This window comes from Odocoileus virginianus, chromosome 33, assembly GCF_023699985.2.
Source record: "Odocoileus virginianus isolate 20LAN1187 ecotype Illinois chromosome 33, Ovbor_1.2, whole genome shotgun sequence".
Taxonomy (NCBI): Eukaryota; Metazoa; Chordata; class Mammalia; order Artiodactyla; family Cervidae; genus Odocoileus; species Odocoileus virginianus.
This window is the reverse complement of record NC_069706.1, coordinates 12,759,465-12,784,308: the sequence shown is the minus strand read 5'-3', so window position 1 is coordinate 12,784,308 and position 24,844 is coordinate 12,759,465. Positions and strand designations below refer to the sequence as shown.

Genomic DNA, 24,844 nt, shown 5'->3' with positions numbered 1-24,844 from the left:
CTTGAGCCTTTCACCAAGCTTAAGAGATGGCACGAGAGAGGTCCGACAGGCGAGGTCTGAGGCAGCCCCCCAGCCCGTGGCAGGACACCACGCTGTCATCTCTGGCCAGCCATGAACAGGCCCTGGGCATTTCTTTCACTGACGCCAAACCTGGCAACCCAGGGACTCTCTATTCCTCCAGGACCAGGGGTTTTTTCCAGGATTTCTGGCGTGCCCCAGTAGCCTGCACACCAAGAGAGAGGCAGACAAGATCAAGAGAACAGGTTTTGCACAGTTAGAGAAAGACTTTGATGGTTCATAACATCAGGGAAAAAATTCCAGTACCCCGGGGCAAGCTGCAATGTGGATGCTCCTTTCAGCAACCTGCCTCTGATTGGAGCTGCCTGGAACCTCCCTGCCAATCAGCATGGGCGCTGGGAAACCTGGAACTTTATAGCTTAGCAACGAGAAATCTGGAGGAACTCTGGAATTAATTTAAGGAAACGAGAAGGGGAAAAAAAAAAAAAACTAGAAGGAAATTAGTAGCCAAATAATCAGACTCCCTGACTTTATTATTACCTTTGTGGCCAAGGCAAGTCATTTTCAGCATTAATTACAAGCAGAGAGGGAACCGGCCAGCTATCTTGTCTCAAACTCTGCGATGCTTTTTGTTCTGTTTTTTTTTTCCCCCCTGCACTGGCGCTGGGGTGGAGATGTGAACAGAGCCAAGAAAGAACAGACAAAACAGGTACAATAATTAAAGAAAAACCACACCCACTCTTGTCTGCCATAGCTCCCTCCAGGAGCCTTGTTGTAGTCAGTCTCTCTGGAGTCACCTTCTATCATGTGACATCATGGATGTCAGCCTGTCTGAAATGGGAACTGGAGGTCACAGTGGCTATAGAGGGTTTCTGCAATTTCAGATGGAGGCGCACTCAGAGGTGATGGTAGCCTGGTTGGTTGGTCCATTTGATGACTGTTCACTGAACATCATTCATGTGTCACCGTTGAATCAGGGGCTGTAAAACAGAAGTGAACATTACATACTGATCCCTGCCTCCCGTGGGTGGGGAGTCTGGCTGGGGTGGGGGAGCCTAGATATTAATAATGAGTTTTAATTATATAAGCACTTCTGTGGGGACTTGGCGCTGGTTCTCACATCCTCGAAAACATCCCTTTAGACGCCTCGCTCTGAGACAGAGTGACTGACTCATCCCAGTTGGCTCAGGACTTTCTTGATTTAAGCACCTAAAGTTCCCAGTCCCGGGAAACCCCGAGATGACTGGCCACCCCACCCTGGGACAGGCTGAAATGGGGCAGGAAGCAGCCTCCCGTAGCATGTGGGACTTCCCCAAGCAGCTAGGACACAGGTTAAGCAGCCAATTTGCTGTGTGGCTTGGAATAAGTTACTTGGCCTCTCTGGGCCACTGTTTCCTCAACTGCAAAATAGAGTTTGACCTGGTGAGCTTTTCATCTCCTGGAAGTTCACGTTTCCTGGCCCGGCTGCTGCATTCAGAGCCGAATTGGTGCAGAGGGCTGAGCAAAGAAGGCAGGGCCATGTACCCACAGTGTAGCCCTGGGCAAGTATCTCACCTCCTCCATAAAATAACGGGAAGAACAGTACTTACTTCATGGAATATGAGCACTCAGTTAAGTAAAAATATTCTATGGGTCTGGCATAGCTGGATACTCTTAAGTTGCAAAGTATGGATATCCTGGTTAACAAAAAGTGTGATTAAGAATTATGACATTATGATTAAGAGTTATGGGAATTCCCTGGTGGTCCCGGTGATTAGGACTTGGTGCTCTCACTGCCAGGACCCTGGGTTCAATCCCTCATAGGGGAACTAAGATCCCACAAGCTGCAGGGTCAAATAAAATGAGTTACGGTATTTCCTAACTAGTGACTGCCAGTTTTCAAAAAAAATTTTTTTTAAACATGTACTTTATCACAGTACATACTTTTTTTTTTTGGCTGCTCCGGGTCTTAGTTGCGGCACTTGGGATTTTCAATGTGGCATGTGAACTTTCAGTTGCAGTATGTGGGATCTAGTTCCCTGACCAGGAATCAAACCCAGCCCCCCTGCATTGGGAGCACAGAGTGTTAACCACTGGACCATCAGGGAAGTCCCTTCTTCAGTCGCTAATGTTGTTCAGTCGCTAAGTTGTATCCAACTCTTTGTGACCCCATGGACTGCAGCATGACAGGCTGCCCTGTCCTTCACTATCTCCCGGAGTTTGCTCAAACTCATGTCCATTGAGTTGATGATGCCATCCAACCATCTCACCCTCTGTCATCCCCTTCTCCTGCCCTCAATCTTTCCCAGCATCAGGATCTTTTCCAATGAGTCAGCTCTTTGCATCAGGTGGCCAAAGTACTGGAGTTTCAGCATCAGTTCTTCCAATGAATATTCAGGACTTATTTCTGTTAGAATTGACTGGTTTCATCTTGCTGTCCAAGGGACTCTCAAGAGTCTTCTTCAACATCAGGGTTCTAAAGCATCAATTCTTCGGTGCTCTGCCTTCTTTATGGTCCAACTCTCACACCTGTACATGACTACTGGAGAAACCATAGCTTTGCTTATACAGACCTTTGTCCGCAAAATGATGTCTCTGCTTTTTAGTACGCTCTGTATGTTGGTCATAGCTCTATCACAGTACATACTCTTGATTGCCTTTCACCTTCAGGTGTCTAGTTCCATGAGGTAGAGATGAGGTCCTTTTTGCCACTGCCTCCCCATAATAAAGATCTGTTGAGTTCACTGAAGTTGTATCATGTCCATTTTACTGGTGAGAGAATTGAGGCTCAGGGAGGCGAAAAGTCCTGCCATTAAGTGGAGAAGTCAAGAACTGAGCCTGGAGCTGATTCAGGGTCTTGTTCTCTCCATTTATGAGCCTCTGCTTCCTCACGGGGCGCATAGGGAAGGCGTGCGTGATGGCAAAGGAGTGCAGGAGGAAATCTGGTGGAGGGAGTAGGGCTGTGAAGATCTGACTAGGAATTCTCCAAAGGGAGCAAATATGATGGGCCAAGCATAACACCAGCAGCCTGGCTTGATCCTCATGTGGACAGGAACCTTTTGGATGCTGCTTTCTCACCTCGCTAGTTGCCATGGCGACAGAAGAGGGTGTGCACACATGCATGCACTGAGATGTATCACAAACCTGTGACCCAGGCTTGCCTCAGAGATGCCAGCAATGGGTAGGCAGGTTGAACAAATAACACAAGTGCACACAAGTACATGGTACCATAAACCCTAGCTATCCATCATCCAGCTTCAATAATCACCAAGTCTCAGCTAACCTTGTTCCATCTATAGCCCCCCTTCCCCTCCTTCCACATCCTAGATACTCACAAGCAAATTCCAGATAGCTTCTGCAAATATTTTAGTTTATGACTCCAAAAATAAGGATTTTTTTTACTGCCATCATCCCGATTAAAACTAACAATAATGCTTTAATAATCAGAGAGTATCAACTGTTCACAATTTTCTGGTTGTCTCATTAACTATCTTCTTTGCTGCTGCTGCTGCTGCTGCTGCTAAGTTGCTTCAGTCGTGTCCGACTCTGTGTGACCCCATAGATGGCAGCCCACCAGGCTCCGTTGTCCCTGGGATTCTCCAGGCAAGAACACTGGAGTGGGTGTTGCCATTGCCTTCTCCAATGCATGAAAGTGAAAAGTGAAACTGAAGTCGGCTCAGTCGTGTCCAACTCTTCATGACCCCATGGACTGCAGCCCACCAGGCTCCTCCGTCCATGGGATTTTCCAGGCAAGAGTACTGGAGTGGGATTCCATTGCCTTCTCCGAGCTATCTTCTTTACAGCTGGCTAAAATCAAGATTCATATGTGGTTCATACATTGTGATTGGTTCATACACCTCTTACCCCTTTCTTGATCTGCACCCACAGATTTTCCTCCCCTCTCTTTTGCTTCTCTCGCAATGTATTTGTTGAGGAAACTGAGTTGGTTGTTCTGTAGTGTATCCCAGTCTGGGTTTTGCTTACCGCATCCCTCTGCTGGTATTATACTGATACCTGTTCCTCTCTGCACTGTGTTTCTTATAAATCAGTAGTTAGATCTAGAAGTCCACTTAGATTCATGTTTGTTTTTGTGTGTGTGTGTGTGTTTGTATGACTGCTTCCTAGTGGATGCTTCTTATTTCTATTTGAAGGCACATAATTTGTGGTTGTCCCCTTTCATGATGTTAGCAACCATTGATGACCACTGTCTAGATCCATTAGAGGTTGAAAATGGTGGCTTACTAATTCTATTCTTCTGTCTTTTGTTAGCTGGAATACATCTATAAGGAAACCTCTCCTAATCAGCCATTCGGTTCCTGTAAAGTATGGCTCATACCAGAAAGGATACATGCTTGACTCTTTCCTCTTTATTTGACAGTTTTCAAACTAAGAAGCTGGTCCCAGGGAGTTCTCGGCTGGCCTAGTGGTTGGGATTCCAGGCTTTCACTGCCGTGGCCTGGATTCAATTCCTGGTCTGGGAACTGAGATTAAAAAAAAAAAAGTCAGTCCCAACATTCTCCAAAGATGATAAATGAGTTTATGTTTTCCTGTTTTTCTAAGTATCACTGTGAACTTACAGGTTTGGACATACATAACCCATTTTCATCCGCGGCTGTTATACTTATCGATGCTCAAAATGTCCCATCTTTGGCCAGTGGGAATCTTTTCACATTGTCTTCCTGAATCCTTTCTGACAAGTCCCCTTAAGTCTGTGATAGTTTCTGAGCCACCTGGATGACACGCTGTTCACGCTCATCCTGCACATTGCCTGCCTCAGACCTGGAGTCAGCCCTATCTCCACAGAGCACTTCTAGTTAGAAGTGGGGTTTAGAGACCACAATGTGTGCTCTGTGAGTGCTCACTGTTCCTGAATTGCCCATTACATCAAACCTTTTCAGTGGACAGGGGTAGGAAACACATGCTTTATTTTGTAAGGCAAAGTGTAATACCAGTGTATTATTTTGTAATACCAATACTTCCCATTTGGACTGGGGACTCCAGGTTTTTCACTTCACCTCTGTGATCTTACATCCACATCTCTTTTCTTGCACGACCGTGCACAAAGCCTGTTTCTAAGGGCGGAGCTCCCCACTGGGTCTCCCATCAAGCAGGAAGCATGAGAGAAAGCACTTAAGTCTTCCCCTCAGAAATGAGGTTTAGAAGTGGCTCTGAGAGAAGCCTATGTCATGGTCCACAAGGGATCACATTCTCATGGCAAATGAACCAGCTCTTTTCACCACCCTGGGTGTGGAGCCTTGCATCTGATTGCTCTTAATCCACACAGCACATTTGAATCACATGATGAATTACAAAAACCCCTCTCAACCACAATTAAGTCAGAATCTCTGGGGCTGGGACCTTAACACTTTTTAAAAAAGCAGTCCAGGTAATTTTATTTATGTGGCTGTGCTGGGCCTTAGTTGTGGCATGTGGGATCTTCCACTGTGGCATGTGGGATCTAGTTCCCTGACCAGGAGTCGAACTCAGTGCTCCCTCGCCCCACCCCCAAATCGAGAGGGCAGATCCATGCTTTCCTGGACTGCCAGGGAAGTTCCAGTTCAGGTACTTTTTTTTTTTTTAATGTTCAATTCACCAAAATTTTAGAAAGTCACTATAGTTATGTTAATAGATAATAAAACATTGATAAAGGAAATAACTCAGTCTTACAGCTATTTTGCCTATCTGGAATATAGTCATTAAAATGGCCAGATAGGAGATTATATAAGAGTCCAGGTGATTTTAAGGTGCAGCCGGGGTTTAGAATCACTGCTCTAGTCCTTTCTTCTCAGCCAACGGAAGAGAAGGAAACAAGGGCTATGGTAGATGGTGCCTTCAAAGCCCATTAACTTGAGGTTGAAACCGAGCACTGCCTGTCTCTACCTAGGGAACCTCTGGAATGGCACTGAGCAATGGAACTCTCTGCAGTAATCAAAATGGTCTATATCTGCACCATCCAATGTGGTGGCCACTAGCCCTATATAGCTATTAGTGCAACCTAAGCGTGAAATTTTAGATTAAAACATTTAAAACTAATTTACACAGAAATAGCCACAAGTGACTAGTAGCTATCATTTTGGACACCACCACTCTGGGAAATCACATAACATCTAGGAGCCTCATCTCTATAAAACAGGGACAAATAAGAATGATTTCCTTGGGTTGTGGTCGGGATTAGAGATAATGTATATTAAGTGCCTGGTATACACAAGACATTCAATAAAATGCTGCTTATTTTCCTTATTAACATCAGCCTGCCACTTCTTAAAGAAAGAAAGGAAAACTTGCCTGGAAAATGAGAGCTCAAAAGTACCCAACTACCGAGACTAAAAATTCTGAGCTGTTCCAGAGAACTCTCAGAAAATATTTCTTAATTGTAGAAGTTCAATTACAGCGAGAGGTTATCAGTTGCAAGGGCTGTATTTCATTACCAATCTAGCCACAGCTCAATAAATTAAGCAATCACTCAAAATAACATGTTGCTTTAATCCCCTCTTGGAACAAATTCAAGTTGCTTGGTTTTATATTAGCACAGCTCTTGAAAGGCAACTCACATTGGCCTCATTTCTGTTTCTTCAATTCATCAGCCCCTCTCTGGATAAATCTTTGCATCTCCTGACTAGCAGGACAGAGGAGTCCCAGCCGAGCAGACCTCCTTTTATTAAAACCTGAGTGTTTTCCATCATTTGGCCTTTACATGTTCCACGTTTCATTTGCTGAAATTACTGGCAGGTTTATCTGCAACAAAGACAGAAAGAGATCAAGAGGCAGCAGCCCAGTTCTGAAACACCCCTCTGAGAAGCCCAGCTCGGACGTGCGAAGCAAATGGTGGTGGCTTTTCCACCCTCATCTTCTCTCTGCTGGTTTCTCATCTCACAGTAGAATTGCGTTTCCCCTAGAAACTTGGCACCGGAGGTGTCAGCCCGGGAACATATTTGTTTGTGTAAATTAAAAGGAGAATATGTTTTGACCATATTTAAGTTCTAGCTGTGCTAAAGAAATAAATACTGAGTTGCACAATGCGTCTCACTGCATGGTTCTGGCTCACCTCCCCAGACTCTGTCTTTGTTTTATAAAAACCTAAACGAAAGCTCTGAGCAGCTCAGTGCCTCAGACGGCTACGGGGACAACCTCACGGGCTGTGTCCACCCCACCAGGCCCACGTGGAAAGCCCACTTACCTGAGTTTGAGATCTGACACGCTGCTATCTTGCCAGGATGGGCAAGGGTATTGGCAACAGACACCCTCACCTGTGCATTGTTGATGGGCGTGTGAATTTCACCACCTTGGTGAATGGCACTGGGCAATAGCTGTAGAAATTTAAAATGTACACATTGACATGGAAATCCCAAATCTAGGAGTGTATCCGATGGAGTATAGCTGGACAGATACCAGAGAGTATATATAACGTTAAAATCCTGGAGTTAACTGAAGTGCTGAGAGTAGGGGACAGGTTAAGTGTGGTGCATTGCTAGAAGTCATTAGAAAGCTTCTGGTGGGTCAGAGGGCTGTTGTGCCTTCAGGATATAAACCATCCCAGCCCCCTGCCACTGTTCTTAATGTTAGAAGCCAAAAAAGTGTATGCTCTCGAATATGCTTAGAAAATTTATGAAGATTATGCAGGCTGCATATGGTGATTACATTTAAAAAGTGAAACTGGAGTTAAGAGGAAAATTGCAAAGGGGCTCCTCTATCTCCCATGTTTCTGTACTGTTTTTCTTACCATATGCATGATATTATTTTTGAAAATTGGGATAATTAAAAACACAGAAAATGGCATTTAAAAAATCATTTCCACACTCTGACAGGAGCAAGGTAATAGGATGATAATACTCTTTTCATCACATATCTGTCAGGCCAATGAAGTGGTGGTGGGAAGCCTTTGCTTTTCTGGTCTTTAAGCAAATAATATAGAGGGCTGAATGGTGACTCCTAGAGTGAGAAAAGGTATGTCCACTTCTCTCTCAGAGCCTTCACAAGTTTCCTTATATGGAAAAGCTGTGGTTAAGTTAAGGGTCTTGAGGTGGAATTTACCCTGGATTATTCAGATGGGCACTAAATGCAATTACAAGCATCCTTTAATGGGAGAAGCAGAGACACACAGGGAAGAAGACAGAGGCAGAGATTAGAGTGCTGCGGCCACATGCCAAGGGATACTGGAGCCACCAGAAGCTGGAAGAGGCAAGGAATGGATTTCCCTCTGGAGCACCTGGGAGGACTGCAGCCCTGCCAAGTTTGGGCTTCTAGCCTGCAGAACATTGGAATAATAGGTTTCTGTTGTATTAGGCCACTCAGTTTGTAATAATTTGCCCTAGGAACCTAACACATCACCTGATACTCATAGCACCTGTAAAATGCATGAAGGGCATTTTTGTTACTTAGTCACTCAGTCGTGTCTGACTCTTTGCGACCCCATGGACTGTAGTCCACCAGGCTCCTCTGTCCAAGGGGATTCTCCAGGCAAGAAGAGTGGAGTGGGCTGCCATTTCCTTCTCCATATCAACATATGGAATGCAGTTCACCAGCCACAGGGGGCTCTGGATGCTGGGGGTGGGGGGTGGGAAAAGCAGTCTTCTCAGCAGCTCCACTGAAACCAACCCTGGATTGGTCTTGCTTAGGTCACATGACCACACCGGACCATATGAAGTGCATGGGGAGAAACAAATCTGGTAAGGCTGGTTTTGGTGAATTCGTGCCACAGATGATTAGTGAGCATCTACTAGGTGCGAAGGACACAGCAGAGAACAAATCAAAGATAGCTGCCCACCTGGAGCTGACATTTCAGTGAGAGAAGCAGAGAGACCAGTGGTGGTGGAAGGGAACGAGAGAGCGTGAAGAAAGGTAAGGCTCGAGATGGGGACTGGGGGAATGCAGTTCATGGGAACTGCAGTACCGGACGTTGGAGAACTGACGTTGGAGGAGAGGCCTGAAGGAGATGAGGGCATGAGCTGTGTGTCCACCTGACGCAAGAGTATCTGGCAGAGGGAAGCACAGAACCTGACCCACTGGATGACCTGAATCGGTAGAAGGAGCGACCCTCTCTCCCCCTCTCCTTTCCCTGCCTCCCGCACTTGCTGCCCGCCTGTTGCAAGCCAGCGGCTGCGGTGCAAAGATGAGTGAGACCTGGGTCTCCAGCCTCAAGGTCACCACTCAAAGGGAGAACATGCATGTAAGCAAATCATTCCATTAATGTGGTGGGCGTTGGAGCGGAGGCCAGGACAAGCTGCAGGCTCCGTCCTTGGTGGAGAGCAGGGTGAGGAGAAGTGGAATAAGGTCAGGGAGATGCAAGCAAGCAGATAGAGGTTGGGACTTGAAGCCCAAGAATAAATGTTGAGCTCTGATTCAGCGGTAAATTAATTGAAAGCAGGGTGGTGGTGGTGGGCAGAGATGGAGAGGGGCCTGGGGGATCTCTCATCCCCAGATACAGCAAGGCAAACCTAGGGGAGAATGAGTTCTGAGGATAACCTACCCCGCTTAGTTTCACAGAGTCCATGAGAAGGAACAAACAGTTCCCAAGTCCTGAACTGGGATGCTCTGATGCACACAGAAACCAGAGCTGATCTGACTGAGGTATGATGGGGGATTCATTACTCGAGTAACCATGCTGAAGGACGAGAGAGGCTGAGTCACTCTTGGATCCAGGGACAGAACGCAGCGCCAGTCTGTCTCCTCCCCAAACCCCCAGCTCATCCCTTGTTTCTCTCTCCCTCCATGTTGGCCTCAGTCTTTGCGGTCACTAGTAGCTCTGGATGCTGGTGAGTGGGTGGGGAAAGCAATCCTCTCCCCAGCTCTGCTTAAGACAATCCTGCCTTGGGCCTGCTTAGGTCACGTGACCACACGTGGACCAAGCACTACAGACCAGCTCAGAAGTGGGCTGCTATGAGCTTTCATACCAAGTCACATGTCTACACCTGGACCTATTACTGTAGCCGAGGCTTGAGTGTTGTCAGCAGCCATCTTTGGCCATATTCCCACTGGGCATAGTGTCTCTTACTCGGAGGGGTAGAAAGTGCTGGCAGGAAAAGAAAAACAAAAAACCCAGAGCCACCTACCTCTTCCAGAGCCTTCTCCTGGCTGTGCTGCTTCCATAGTCATTCTCAGGGGAAGATTGCCACAACCCTGAGTTGGGCTTTGCATTAAGATATGCTGTCTGTAAACCCCATATTTGCAAGGATTTACTCAGACCTGGTGGTGTAATCGTTTCCTGCCATTGTTGCTTATTATTACTTTAATCAAATGTAAAATGTTTTCTTCCTCTTTGGTTTATGATTTCCTCTCCTGTCCCTAAGTAGGAACTTTGTCTGTCTTGTTGGTTACAGCTCATGCCCCACACTTAGCCTCTTATAGTTCAGTTCAGTGGCTCAGTCATGTCTGACTCTTTGCGACCCCATGGACTGCAGCACACCAGGCTCCCCTGTCCATCACCAACTTCCAGAGCTTGCTCAATCTCATGTCCATCGAGTCAGTGATGCCATCCAACCATCTCATCCTCTGTCATCCCCTTCTCCTCCCACCTTCAATCTTTCCCAGCATCAGGGTCTTTTCTAATGAGTCAGTTCTTCGCATCAGGTGGCCAAAGTATCAGCATTTCAGCTTCAGCATCAGTCCTTCCAATGAATATTCAGGACTGATTTCCTTTAGGATTGACTGGTTGGATCTCCCTGCTGTCCAAGGGACTCTCAACAGTCTTCTCCAACACCACAGTTCAAAAGCATCAATTCTTTGGCACTCATCTTTCTTTACAGTCCAACTCTCCCACCCATACATGACTCCTGGAAAAACCATAGCTTTGACTAGATAGACCTTTATTGGCAAAGTGATGTCTCTGCTTTTTAATATGATGTCTAGGTTGATCATCGCTTTTCTTCCAAGAAGCAAGCGTCTTTTAATTTCATGGCTGCAGTCATCATCTGCAGTAATTTTGGATCCCCCCCAAATTTATAATTTATAGTAATATTGTAAGTACTCAAATAATTGGGCTTCCATGGTGGCTCAGTGATAAAGAATCTGCCTGCTAATAGAGGGAGATGCAGGTTCAATGCCTGGATTGGGAAGATCCCGTGGAGAAGGAAATGGCAACCCACTCCTGTGTTCTTGCCTGGGAAATCCCATGGACAAAGGAGCCTGGCAGGCTACAGTCCATGGGGATCACAAGAGTCAGACAGGACTTAGTGACTAAAGTATTAGTCACTCAGTCATGTCGACTCTTTGTGACCCCAATGACTAAACAACAGTTTAAGAAATTGAATGAATGGACGTTCACGCATTCATGAACATCCCACAGAGAACAGGAGGAACTGCCAGGTCCTTACCTGTTCTCTCCTCAGGGATGCCCCCCACGCCCCGCCAGTCACAAAGGGTCACATTCCGTATGAAATATGTATTTCATTTGTATGAAAGATCCAAAACAGGCAAATCTATACAGACAAAGAGGAGATTAGCGATTGATTAGGAGTGGGGGATGGGGAGGGGGTTAGAAGATTCGGTGGGAGTGGTGGACTGGTAAAGGGTACAGGTTTTCTTCTTGAAAAGATGAAAATTTTTTAAATTGATGGTGATGACTGTCACACAACTCTGTGAACATACTCAAAGCCATTTGGGGGGTGTACTATTTGAAACGGCTGAATTATGTGGTGAATGAATTCTATCTCAATAAAGCTGTTGGGGAAAAAAGTCATGTCTCCCCGCCCCACCCCTTCTTCTGTCAGGAATCCATGGGTTCCAGCCTCCTGCCTTTGGGAAATCTCTCTCTTCCACCCTCTCTCTGCACACACGCGTGTGTACACACTCTTCCCATCTCCCCTTCTCGTTACCTTCTTCTGCCTTAAGACATTTTCCCTCCTGTTGCCATTCTCACCAACTCCAGAGAAATGCCTTCTCCAAAGAGAACTTCCTTCCACAGCCAAAGTGCCCCATTGAGGTATTTTCCTAAAACTCTTTAACACTTTCCTCTTTAAGTTACTCACTTAACACCTATTAAAATTACAGTTTTAGAGTCCCCATGCCGATCGATCATGGCAGTCACTAACAAGTCCTAATAGTTGTAAATTCCAAGAGCTTCATAATCCCAAGGAAAGAGGGGCCAACTCACCCTCTCCCAAGCCCCAGTGGGCTCTGTTCTGAGATGTGACGGAGTCGCCTCACAGGTAGGGAGAGACGGTGAGGAAGAACGTGGCCAGGGCCAGGTGCTTCCTAACTGGAAGGCAGGTGTTAGGGTCTGGAATGGGGTGGGGGGTGAACTATATAGCCTGTGGGGCCAAAATTAACCCCCTTCCTGGTTTTGTAAATAAAGTTTTATTGGAACACGCAGCCAGGACCACTCATTTACTTAATGTTTCTGGCTGTTTTCTTGTCACAACAGCAGAGTGGAGTCACTGTGGGACGGTATGACCTGTAAAGTCTAAAATATTTAGTATCTGGCCCTTTGCAGAAAAAGTTTGCTGACCCCTGATCTGGAAGGTTCCGGCTTGAACTCTGGCTGATCACACACTGGGTGTGCGACCTTGGACAAGTCAGTTCCTCTCTCTAAGCTGGCTGCTTCATCAGGAAGCCAGAGGCAGTAACAGTGTCTCCCGATATGTTGCTCATGCAACAAGACTTCATACCTGTAAAGTGTTTAGCTCATATAAAACCCTCAGTGTGTGCTGGCGGTTACGATGTTATTTAGAAAGGAGACCAGTAACTTCTACTTCATATGCGGATCATCTGAAGCAACAGAGATGGAGCCTGTGAAAACAGCTCGCCAAAAACACATTAATTATTGTTGTAAATCTCTTAAAGGATTTTCAGATGATTCTTTGCTTGTTAGTAAAACTAAGTTTTGTTGTTTTTTTTTTTTTTAAGGGAGCAAATTAGGAATGGCAAGAATGTAGAAAAACTCTTAATTTCACAGGAAAAGAGGAACTTGAACCCCCCCCAAATCCAAACTCTCACTTAGCAGTCCAGGAAACTGTACGCCCTGATCCTTGACTGGGACTTGAACCTGCCCAGAATTAAAATATTCTTTTGGCTGAGACTCTTCTCCAATAACTGGTGCTCAGGAATCCAGGCCTGTGTTTTCCTTAAACAGTTGTGTTGCCTCTGAGGTCCCCACCAGAGCCTGTTTTGGCTTTTTTTTTTTGGCCATACCACATGGCATGGAGGATCTTAATTCCTGATCCTGCAGTGGGAGCACAGAGTCTTAATTACTGGACCATCAGGGAAGTCCCAGAACCTGTTTAAACAGTAATCTGCTGCAAGGTATTGGCATTCAGGTTTGCCGCCTGGGAAAGGAAGAGACCTTTGCCTTCATACCCTTCAGGGGATTGTCCAGAAGCCAGGGGAGGATGGCCACCACTTTGACCTGCTTTCTTGGAAGTGTCATTTAAATCGGTTTTAGTTAAGGAGATCCAGCGGCCTGCCATTAATTTGCTTCATTTCACAATTATTAACTGAGCAGCTAGTACATGCCAGGCCCTGGGGATACAGCAATGAATGATTCACCCCCTGCCCTTGGCAGCTGCCCTGCCTTCCTTCTAATGGGGGCAACAGACAATCAAATAAACACTAGGGCAATCTGGCCCCGTAGGAAGTCCTGTATGCTCCCTAGGATTTCAGTCCCACACTAAATACTTCAATGATGAACTGGAAAACTATTCTGGACCATCCTTCTACAAGAGATTGATGGTAGGATTTAAGAGGGCCGGCTCTGGAGGAAGTGAGATCTGGGTAAGACTGGCTTTGTAATTTGCAAAATGAAAACATGAACCCCTCGTTCCCAAAATTATTCAGAATTTCAGGATGACAAGGGTGAAGCATTGAACCAGCAGGGCCCACACTGTGAAGCTGACTCCACACCCAGGGTCAGACTGCTTTTAAGCTGGGTCCACTTAGACACATCTCTTCACCTGCCCGAGCCTCCATTTCCTCATCCGAACAGAGATGCTAAGGCCTACCTGAGGCTGGTGCGGCTAGACAGGAGGCGGGTAAAGCTCTGAGAGGGGGAGGGGGAGCTCAACAGTATCACTGCTGCTCTCAGCCCTTGGTGACAGCCTCACATCATCTGTGAGAACAGGGCATGTTTATGATGCTTAGTTAGGAGACAGTGGCTAAGACTTAGACAGCAGACGGTCAATGCCAGGCACTGTCTTTAGTTCTTTACGGATATTCATTACCTCCTCCATGCAGCCCTGCTCTGTAGGTACCATTATAGAGACGGAGAAATCGAGGCCCAAAGAGAAGAAATTTGCTTCAGGTTTCACACCCATCAGTGGAAAAATCCAGATTCAAACCAGGGACACTTGGCCCCCCAGGCCTGTGTTCTCAACTGACCTATGTGTTCCAGGAGTTGTCACATCCCTGACAAGTACACATGCGCGCACACACACACACACACACACGTACACACGCCCCTTCCCTGAGATGCTAACGTGAAGCAGACCGTGTGGAACTGTCCCCATCACGTGGGATTCTTTCACTCTTTACTCGGTCTATTGATTTTGCCGCGCATCAACCAGGAGCCCTGGGAGGGCAGGCGTGGTCTTGCTGCCCGAGGCATCCCTGGTGCCGGGACCGTGTGGAGTACACAGGAGGCCCTCAGGAGGCATGCTCCAGTGGAGGCAGCAGGGAGCAGGCGTCCAGCCAGAGCGCTCTGACCCAGAATCAATAGCTGCAGTTCCGGGAACCTCAAGACTGCAGGCTGAAGAACGTGTCTGGGTTGGGGGCGATCTCGTGGCTACAAGAACCATCTCACACCCTGCTGGCTTTTCTCCCTTGAGGTTCTCCCACTGTGCAAGGCGGGGGCAGGGGCGGGTAAGAGGCATTCAGAGGGAAGCCCTGGGGCCCAGCCCCCAGCCCGGCAGGCAGCAGGACGAGGGCACAGGTTGTGCTCTGGCAGCTGGGCCCCAGCTGTCCGCCAGCCTCTCGGTGCCCGCCCCAGCTGGCCAGCCGGGCCCCGATGCCACCCCCCACCCCATGACACAGCAGAAAGTGAAACCAGACCCGCCCCTGCTGGCTGGGACCCAATGCCCGCTGTTTCCCCATCCCAGGGGGTGGGTGGGGAGAGGATGGCTGGGCCGGGCACCAGCCTGTCCAAGGAGTGCCCCTCCAGGCCAAGGGTGCCGCTGTGCCCCTGGCCATCCCAGGGTCATTGGTGCCCACCGTTCTGAGCCATGCCCTGTTTGTGAACCACCAGAGCTGCCCAACTGAGTTCTGACTCTTCACACTGCTCGGGGGCGGGGTGGGGGTGGGGAGTAATTATTCTCCCCATCTCACTGAGAAAACTGAGGCTCAGAGAGGTGCCCTGGCCAGGAAAGAGGGCACTGGGGTAGCAAGATTCTAAAATAAGAGACCAATCAGAGCTATGGGTGGGCGTGGGGGCAGAGATCTGAGGCATCTCACTGGTGTTGGCATGCAGGGCCGGAGCTTGGGGGGGCTCATGGCACCCAGGTTGTCACAGGTGGAGCCTGCCTCAGGTTGGAAGTGGCACACCAGCTCCATGGGTGCAGAAAATCCCTAAGACAAATAATTCTGAAGAAGTGGACTATGGGGACGTCCCTGGTGGCCCGGTGGTTAGGACTCCGAGAGCTCACTGCCGAGAGCCCGGGTTCAATCCCTAATCCAGGCACTAAGATCCCACAAGCCAGGATCAAAAGGAAAAAGCAGATGAAACTTTACAAAGGATCATCTTGAGTCCTGCCCCATCCTGCCACCTGTATTTCCCTTTGGTTGAATGTTTTCCTTGCAAACAACTTACCCTCCTTATCTCACATGCTGTGTTGTACTTGGTCGCTCAGTTGTCTGACTCTTTGCGACCCCATGGACTGTAGCCCTCCAGGCTCCTCTTGTCCATGGGGATTCTCCAGGCAAGAAATCGATGTAAAAAGAAAAGAGCCCTTCTCCCCGGAACCCTAAACTGAAAGCCAACCGCTTGCCACAGTAAAAATCTGCTGTACAAAAGAAATACCTGTTCGAATAATTTACATCTCTAGCCAGGAACCACTTAAAATCCTGTGCCTATCAGACTTGAGCAACTTTTATCCCAAAACGTGGGTTTCCTATGAGAGGCAATGGAGGTCCAGAGAGGTTGAATCTCTTGCCTAGGGGGGTGACACACGGCAAGAGTTGCAGAGCTGGGGCTGCCTGATTCCAGGATTGCAGAAACCCATGCATATGTTGGACCGCAGTCCTGCTCCCGTCTGAGTTGTCTCTGCCTGCGTGGGTATTAGTATCAGCGCAGACGGCTTCCATGTGTAATGCTTGTCCCCACTTTCCCAGCGCCTTCTGAGCCTGTCTATCACTTGAACTTCACAATAAAGCAGCAGGTACAAGTGAGAACCATTTCAGGCTGGAGGATGGGGGTGGTGGTCCTTCCCTTGCCAGGGAAGGAAACCGAGGCAGAGAGTGGGAAAGTGGGCTGATTCCGGGAAGCCGGTGAGCCAGTCACGGCTGTCCAGGGCTTCTGCCAAGGTGAGGAGCCCAGAGGCCCTGCTGGAAGGCCCAGGCTAAATGTGAACCGGCCTCGTCAAACAGGTAACACTTGTTTCTTCCCCACCTCCCCCGCCACGAACCCCCACAGCACACGCGGACAGCAGCCGCAGTTGTCCCGTTTCCCAAGCCTCATCTCCAACATTCAGACCCTGGAGGGCAAAAAGCGTGTTTAGCAACCATCTGCAGATGGCATCTTTTTTATTTTCCGTGGTGATCACCAACCAGTTCTGAGCGCCATGAAGGGAGCACTCCCAGGGACCAGAAAGGAGGGTTTGGGGCGGGGGCGGGGGGGACATCTTTCTTCTTTTAGTTGCTGGAGAAACTCAGCTGCCACGGCCGGCCCAGGGACCCCCGAGGAATACTGCAAGAGCAATAAGGATTTTTAGGGGCATTATGATAGTGGAATGCAAACACATCTGCCCCCAAAAGTCCCTCATTTTCCCTGCGGTAACCAACCAGCTGGGCAGAAAGTGGGGGCTCTTGGAACCCCAAGAGCCAAAACTAAAAAGGAAAAAAAGCAGAAAGTTAGAGCAGACGTGAGACAGGCCGACGCTTTTCCTGGTGCATGGTGGTGGCTCCACCCAGGATCCCTAAACGCTAAGAATTGGCTAAATGGGTCTCCACATAGCGGTTTCCATACAGATGCACCTCCTCCATGTCCAGAAAACCAGGATCTGGGATCCCAGGGCAGGTGATAAGGATCAGTCCCTCAGGTCAGGTGACTCTAGGGAAGCTGGGGCCATCTCCCCCAGACCACAAATGACTATTCCTAACCCTCATTACTAATCTGAGTGAATCACGGACCCTTCTATCCCTCCTTCCTTTGGGATGTGGAAAGTTATCAACTCAGAAACGCGGATGAAAATATCTATAAGCAAGCAGGGGTTTCCAGGGCTGTATGAACAAGTGAAGGGTGAGAGCTTGGGTCAGGGAGCCTGGTGGTTATCACCGATGGGTCCAGAGTGGAAAAACCACGGCTAAGGTCCAGGATGCTGACTTAGGGCAGGGCCTCCCTGGGATGCATGACCTCCAAGGGTCTCTGGGGACAGGGCCCTCCCTCTAGCCAGTCAGCACCCTGTCCCCCCACCCCAACCTTGAAAGGGTTAACCACTCCACTGCTGCTGACCGGAGGAGGAGGAGGCGGTTGCTCGCTCAGCAAGCTGGCATATCACACTGGGCCATCGGGGAAGAAGGGGCTGAAAACAGCCTCTGTGAGTTCTGTGAATGGAAGTGGCCTTATCGCCATCAGAGAGAAAAACGGGGCGAAAAGCTGTGCTGACACAGAACCCACGACCCGGGCACTCCCTGGCTCCCTGGCCCCGTGTCGCGTGGCCCTGACGCTCTGGAAGGGACTCAGGCATCCGTGGCCATCAGCACCCACCCGGCCAGGCCTGCGAGGGAGCCATCCTATACTTGCCATGTGACAGCCGGCAACCGGGCCCAGATCTCGCCTTTCAAACAGCACCTAAAATATTCTCCGGGTGAACCTGCAGCTAAATATGGCCTGGCCTACGAGTGCCTGGTCTGGACCTTTTAATGCCATTCGAAGATATACAATCAGGAACCCACGGGCCTTTTGGTGGCCTGGAGTCCAGTTACTGAGGCCAAATGGGCGGCCCGTGGGATTGGCTGGCTCGGGGCGGGGTGCACCACCCCCCAGAGGGGGCGTCCGGGTGCCAAGGCTGAGCAGGCTTCTTTGCTGCATGTTTATCCCACAGTTCTCTCTCTCTCTGCCGACCCCCAGAGGGCTGGCTCAGATGCAGGGCCCCTCAGGTGACCTGCTATAGTCTTCTCCCCACTTTCAGGCTGCAGTCTTGGCCTCCTGGCGTGGGTTTTCCTTATACTCAGATTGAAACAAGAGGACTCAGGACCCCAGGTGGACGGGGTGGCCTCTGGCTGGAGAAAGCAAGCAAAAACACACCCCCAGGGGTGGCTTGCACGGTAGCTTCGATGTGTCCCTGCTCGGGGCTGGCCCCATGCCATGCCCCACCTCGGCCCACCCCGAATGGCAGGATCATGGCAGGATCGCAGCCCTGAAGAGGGGTGCTGAGAGAATGCTCAGCGCTCTCGGGCCTGGAACCTGCTAGCCTGCTCTGAACAAAGTTGGGTTCTGCCCTCCACAGAGGCCACGTGGTAACTGGGACAGTCAACCCCAAACAGTCTCTGGAGAGGCTGTCCTCAAGAGTCTAAGCTCCCCCCGCCCCCCACAACCGGCCACCACCCTTCTAGCCAAGAAATGCTGCGTGCCCTCCGAGGGCCCCAGCAGGGAGACCCTGCTGAGCACCTGTCTGGGGCTTGTTTGGGCTCTGGTGGTGGCTCCAAGGCCACGTTCAGGCCTGGGCTGGCGGCGGTCCAGGATGTTTTGGGCAGAGATGCCAACAGGCCCAGGCACTGATCTCACAGGTTATTCCAACCAGGGAGTCTGGTTTTCGGCACGTCTCTCAGAGAACTTTCACACCGCGCTGCGCAGCCACCTTGGGGCTCTCCCCTCCCAGCCTGGGCCCAAGCCTCCAGCAAACGCTAAATTTGCCACCCTCTTCCCAGTGCCTTTCGCCAATGGCTTTCTTGGGACACCGACACGAGTTTTCATTTTCTAGGTGTGCTCCCCTTTCATGCTAGTGGTGCGGCCTTTCCAGAGACACTGAGAAAGGGGTTTGCTTTGCGGTTCCTTCAACTCAAATGTTTTATATCACAAAGATGGTGTAAAATCAGAAACTTGAGAACTTTGTAAATATTTGCGCAGCCCCCTACAATGGACATTGCTGAGAAAGAGGACTTCAGGAGGGGGGGGGGTTTCCAAACTCTCTTCTACATGCACCCTTTGGACTGAAAAGCCTGCACGGCCACTAGGCCTAAAGTCTGTGATCGTTTTTATATGGCATTTGCATCGGTGTTTTTCCTGGGCGCTTACTTTTGCCTTGTTCCCCACGGGAGAAGCAAAAGGGACCTTGCATTTTCCCAAGTTTGGGATGCTGAGCAAGAAAGAGAATGGATTATTTTACTGGAGATGCCCTTTCTGGCAAGTAGTCTAAGGACCAAGTTTGCCTTCACTTTTCATCAGATCCATTTCTATCCTCATGCCTAAAATAGCTGTATTTACTCTACAATCGGCAATTACAAGAGGCTGAGCTGGTCTACTATTAGGAAGCTGTAAATTTCTCTGGCCAGACTCTTCTTTCTGCTCTTAATCTCAGGGGGTGGGAGGCTGAGAAGCAAGAAATAGAGAGCTCCCTTAGGGGCTTTTCCAGCTTTCACTGAGTCAGAAACACACTGTTTTATTTTTAAGGAAGTAGGAGTTTCATTGGAGCCCCTCTTCTAAATATTTCACACACACACCCCAGCTACTCTATATTCTTTTCTATTATAACATTTTTTCCCCCTAGGGGAGTCCTATAGCTTGTGTATTGCTAAGAGTGAAATTCAAAGTTGCTATTTTTTGTTTTTTTTGAAATCCACTTGTTGGGGGGGGGGGGCGGGATGACATCTGATTAGTGAAATTTCACACAGGGGAGCTGTATTCAGCAGTCCCACCATTGAGCTTTTCTTTTTTCTTATTGGTTGGGGTGGGGGGAGGGCAGTGGTCAGAATATGAAAAGAAACTGTGATTCTTCGCCGAATTAATGACCACTTCTCACTGCAAAGTGCTGATTTATAATCCCTTCACCATACTACTATGCCTGTTTCCAGGCTTGGGGTAGGGAGCTGTGTGTGTGTTGTGGGGTGAGTTTGCTTAACGTATTCATAATTACATGCACCCTTTTCAGAGGGCTGAGTGTAAGCAGGGGCTTTCCTGTTGCAAATGCTCGAATTAAAGCAGCCCCCAGTTCGCATTCAGCACTCAATTCTGATTTTCCACACTTAACAATTCAGTAATTTTAACATGCAGCTTCATCGCTGCGATTAGAGCTCCGTATCTTGGTGCGACATTTGGTGTTCCGGCCTCGTTAATTCACGTAAAACACCCTATTTGTAGAAGTATCATTAAAGGCTAATTTGGTGAGATGTCCTTATTTAGCAAAGCAAATAGGACCTGACAGTCAGCTCTCTGGCACTATGATGGGGGTGACGATTCAGCAATTCACAACGTGACAATTTCCCATCGCCCAGCCACGTTGGGATTGTGGACTTCTGAAAATTGTGCTGTTTCATCGTGTCCCATAACAAAGGGAAAGAACTCTGAAAAGTAAAGAACTGGTTTTTGCCAAGGCCCCGGGAGCGCACATGTCATCAGTGTATCTATGTGCCATTTCTATTCAACTCGAATTTTCTATTAGGTACTTTGTGTTCAAAAGTTTTTCAGGTACAGCTTCCTTTTCTATGCCCTGCTGTGAACACCTGATTGAAATCCAGGTTTGCAAATAAATAAACTTAAGCTATGTGAAAATCCATGTAAGTTACAACTGGAGGGTAGAGAGGTGTGTGTGTGTGTGTGTGTGTGTGTGTGTATTAACAGAACTTAATAAGGTTAATGGGAGGGATATTTGTACCCCCATCACCCTTGCCTTAAAGAATTTCCTGACAACACATTATCCAGAGTTCCTTATAAAATAACTAAGATCCAGGGTAACAGAATTGCAAAGCAACATTGCAATTCCATGTGGGGGCAAGCAGGCAAATCTAATGTAACTGCAATTCACCATTTCAGCGATGTTTGGTTTCGAGGGTGTCAAACGATTTGACACGACCCATATTATCACTCATTCCCTTAAAATCCTGTCTACTGAAACATCTCATTAAACCACTGGCAGGAGGTGGGGCTGCGGGGGGGCTACTTTCACCTTCTCATACCCTTCTGGGCCTCCCAAAGAAAAGCCCTTGAAAACAGCAGGTTCAACAGAGAACACATACATACACATACACAAAAATGATCATCTAGACACGGCCTTTCGCTTTTACCAAAAGAAGCAAACCTCCCCCCTTTCTCCCACCAGAGCTTTCCTCCACCACTCGCCACCACCAGCTTCGCAGTGGTTAGCTCTGTCTTCTCCTACAGGGGCTGCCGGAGTTTGCATCCCTCGCCGTCTAGAATGACCCCAAAAGCGGGACTTTGTGGGCCAGTTGGATAAAACATAAACTCATCTCGCCCTCAAAACCCCGATTCTGGGACCACAGCCTCCAAAGCCTCCTTTCTCCAGAAGGGTCTCCCCCTCCACAGCTCACACAAGTGGGGCAGGCTGCCTTTGAGGCAGATTTTTGGAGAATCCTGGATAATTAAAGGAATCATTACTGGGTTTTCCTGAAGGAATGACGGGATAACAGTTGATCTCTCCCCAAAGCCAGGGCTGCTTGGTAGAAGGGGAGGGCGTTTTCCGCCTGCCCCACGGGGTATCTTTTCCCTCCCTTACCCCCAGACCCATAGCTGGGCCTGACATCTTCCGAGGAAGACTTTCAGCGTCCAAAAATGTCCATCAGCCGAAACGCAAAAGGAGTGCCCCGTGCCTCCTGCGGTCCCACACCCCCTACTCCTTCCCAAATGCAGCTAAAGTTTAGTTGTTTGTGCCCTTAATTGTCTTATTAAAGTCAAATTTGCAACTTGCCCAGACTGGGGGAAGTGATTTCCATCTTAATAGCTCAATTAGCCTCTGGGTTCTGGAAAGGCCACCGGCTACACACACCTTTTCTCCCCATTTTAAACCCCCCTCCCTTTTTCACAACTTCTCCTAAAAATAAATTATAAATATGGATGTGTCCTCAGAGGATCTTAGCGGCACATTCCAACGCTCCCCACGGTGGGGCTCGGAAGCAGGAGAAACCAGAAACGCCACCCCTCCCACCCCCAAATCAAAATGACTTTTCCTTTTTCTTCTCCTAACTTTTGCCAGAGCAACTTGGTGTGGTCTCGGGCCCTGCCACCCGGATCCGCACCCCGGAACCTAGATTTTTTTTTTTTTTTTTTTTAAACTCCTGTCCAGCAAAAGCTACAGCTAACAGTGCCATGGCTGCCTGCTCCTCGGAGGGAGGGGGCGGCCAACTTTACTTCGGGGAGGTGGTAACTCTCCGGGGACGATGCTCCCGGCTTCGCGGGTCGTCTCCGGGGCCCGGCCCCCAGAGCCTGGAGCCGAGCCCTTCTGCCCGTGCCAGCGCGGCCCCGGGCGCACGTGGAGCGGCGCGGTGCGGCGGGCGTGGACGGGCGAGCGGTCGGCCTGCGCTCCGCGTGGCACCGATATCGGGGTCACGCCGCGAGTCAGTTTCCCGAACGGGCTTTCCGGGGTGGGGGCGGGGTGGGAGGCTTCCAAAGCGCCTCGTTAATTTCCGAGCCTCGGCATTAGGGCGGTGAGGGGTGCTGCCTCGCCCCCATTCCACCTCCCCGCCTAACACGCCCCTCTCCGGAGCCAGGGAGGGGCGTGGGGAGAAGGGGGAGCCCAGCCTCGCTGCCTCGGGGGGCGCGCAGCGGCGGCGAATCCCCTCCCAGACGAGCGTCTAGCGCTGCGTCCCGGGAGAGTCGCGCGCTTCCCCCGCCGCCACCTCCCCTCTCGCGTCGCCACCCACCCCCTAGGCAGCCGCCCCGCACCCCCTTCCGTCCCGGGGGCCTGGGCACCCACCTGCCGCGGCCCCTACCCTGGCCCGGGGGAGGGGTGCCATGCAGGAAAAAAAAAAGGGTAGACTCACCGCCGCTGCCGCCTCTGGGGGTGCAAGGGGGGCCCCCCGGGGTTGTGCCTTCCAGGGCTGTTGGGAGGCGTGCGCGGGGCGGGGGGCGCCCCGCGGGCCCTGCAGCCTCCGCCTAGATTGGAGCCCAGCCTCAAATCCTACACCGCGGGTTGGGGGGGGGGGGACTTCCAGAAAAAAATCCCCCTTCCTTACCCAGACCAGATCCAAGTGATGGGCGGGGGGCGTAGAAAAGCCCTTTCTGCCGGGAGCGCGGAGCCGACGGGGCTGCACCCGGCCTCCACGGTCCGCTGCCACCACAAAGCCGCGCCCCCGCCCCCCCCCCCCCCGCCCGGCCCGGCCCCCACCCTCCCCCGCTCCCCCCCCCCCCCCCCCCCGCCCTATGGCCGGCCCGGGGCGGGGGCTGGGCCAGCCCGGGGTTGGCCGCGCTGGGGAGGCGGCGGCGGCGGCCCAGGCGGCTGGGCCGCTCCTCCCCGGCCGGGGAGAGAGGGCGAGAGCCTGGAAGCCGAGCGCGCCCGCCGGCCCGGGGTGGGGGCTGGGGCGGGGGCCGGGTCTGGAGTGGGGGGGCCTTCCTAGAAACCCTCGCCAAATATAGTCGGCGGATAGGGGCATTCCTCGAAATGCGGCGGCGACGTCAGCCCCGACCTATGGGAGGGGTGGGGGGCAGAGGCTGGGGTTCTCCAAACTGGGGGGGGGGGGACGGGGGAGATGGGAGATCCCCCACTTTCAATACCCCCGCGGCCCGGAGGAGGGAGCCTAGGCTGGGCCTCCCTCCGAGGAGGTGGGGGGAGGATAGGGTTCCCCCAGATGCGCTCCGGGATCCCTCAACCGGGGGTGTCTGAATGGGGATACATCTGCTTAAGATTCAGACCTCGCCCCCAGATCAGCCCCCCCACCCCACCCCCACTTTCGGGAACATTCAGTGACAGTGCCAGCCGGCGCTTTCAGCCCTTCTCACTCCCCTCCCCTCGTGAACCAACAGTAGAAGTCGAGGCTGCACCAAGTCTGGCCCCACACCTGGTCACCCACCCCTTGGCGGCCTCCTAACCCCCTCCTGGGAGTCCCCCCAAAAGCCCCAGGTTTGAAATTGGACGGACATGCTCTATTCCCAAGAACTCCCCAAAATACCAACCCCAAACCTAAAGTTGTGCTTCCCCTCATCCAGTCCAGTCCTGTTGATACTTTCAGAGTCCCAGGCTCTGGGAGATAGTCTCGAAATTGAAGGGTGGGGCATGAGGGTACCCTCTCCACCTGGCTAAGATCCGACCCCTGGTGCTGACCGCCGCCCCCCGCCCCGCATAAGCTACTCCCGCTCCATAAACTTCAGAAGGTTCCAACAGGAAGGGGGACCCTCTTTCACAACCCAGCCCCCTCCTCAAATCTGCCCCGGCGCTGCACCCCTTTCGCAGAACCCCCAGGTCATCCCACTAGTGACCCCTCTTGCCCGAAGAGGATTCACATAACTGAGACATGACTTGTACCCTTTGGCCGCCCAGCCTCTTTTCACGCAAACGTGACTGGACTGAGCCTCCCAGGATCATAAAAAATGTATTTGCTGTCCTCTGTTGGCGGCCGGGTGTCACACTCGGAAAACACATCACCCAACCCCGTGGGCGCTCCTAATGCCATTGCGGGGGGGGGGGGGGGGTGGCTCCAGGGACCCCAGCCAGAGGAAGTGAGCCACACAGACAGCCCCCTCCTCTCCGGCCCCAGCTGCGCCCCTACCCTGCCCCCACCTCCCTGGGAGGCGGCTTGTAGCCTCTGCGCTGGACTTTGA

The 24,844-nt window shown here is 50.5% G+C and overlaps 2 long non-coding RNA genes across 4 annotated transcripts; both read right to left on the bottom strand.

Moving 5' to 3' along the window:
* Positions 1-533: 533 nt before the first annotated feature.
* On the bottom strand, positions 534-14,857 carry LOC110123946 (uncharacterized). Of its 3 annotated transcripts, none has more exons than XR_011485424.1 (3): positions 6,549-6,754; positions 1,438-4,478; positions 534-998 (listed from the first exon to the last, which is right to left on the bottom strand). It is a non-coding gene; the product is annotated as an uncharacterized lncRNA (long non-coding RNA). The 3 variants fall into 3 exon arrangements; XR_011485426.1 differs by lacking the exon at positions 534-998 and adding an exon at positions 7,175-14,857 and having other exon boundaries at positions 1,111-4,478; positions 6,549-6,732; XR_011485425.1 differs by lacking the exon at positions 534-998 and having other exon boundaries at positions 1,111-3,804; positions 4,334-4,478.
* Positions 14,858-16,624: 1,767 nt separating this feature from the next.
* LOC110123947 (uncharacterized) lies at positions 16,625-23,370 on the bottom strand. Its single transcript, XR_002309634.2, has 2 exons — positions 23,263-23,370; positions 16,625-16,822 (listed from the first exon to the last, which is right to left on the bottom strand). It is a non-coding gene; the product is annotated as an uncharacterized lncRNA (long non-coding RNA).
* Between the last annotated feature and the right edge of the window lie 1,474 nt (positions 23,371-24,844).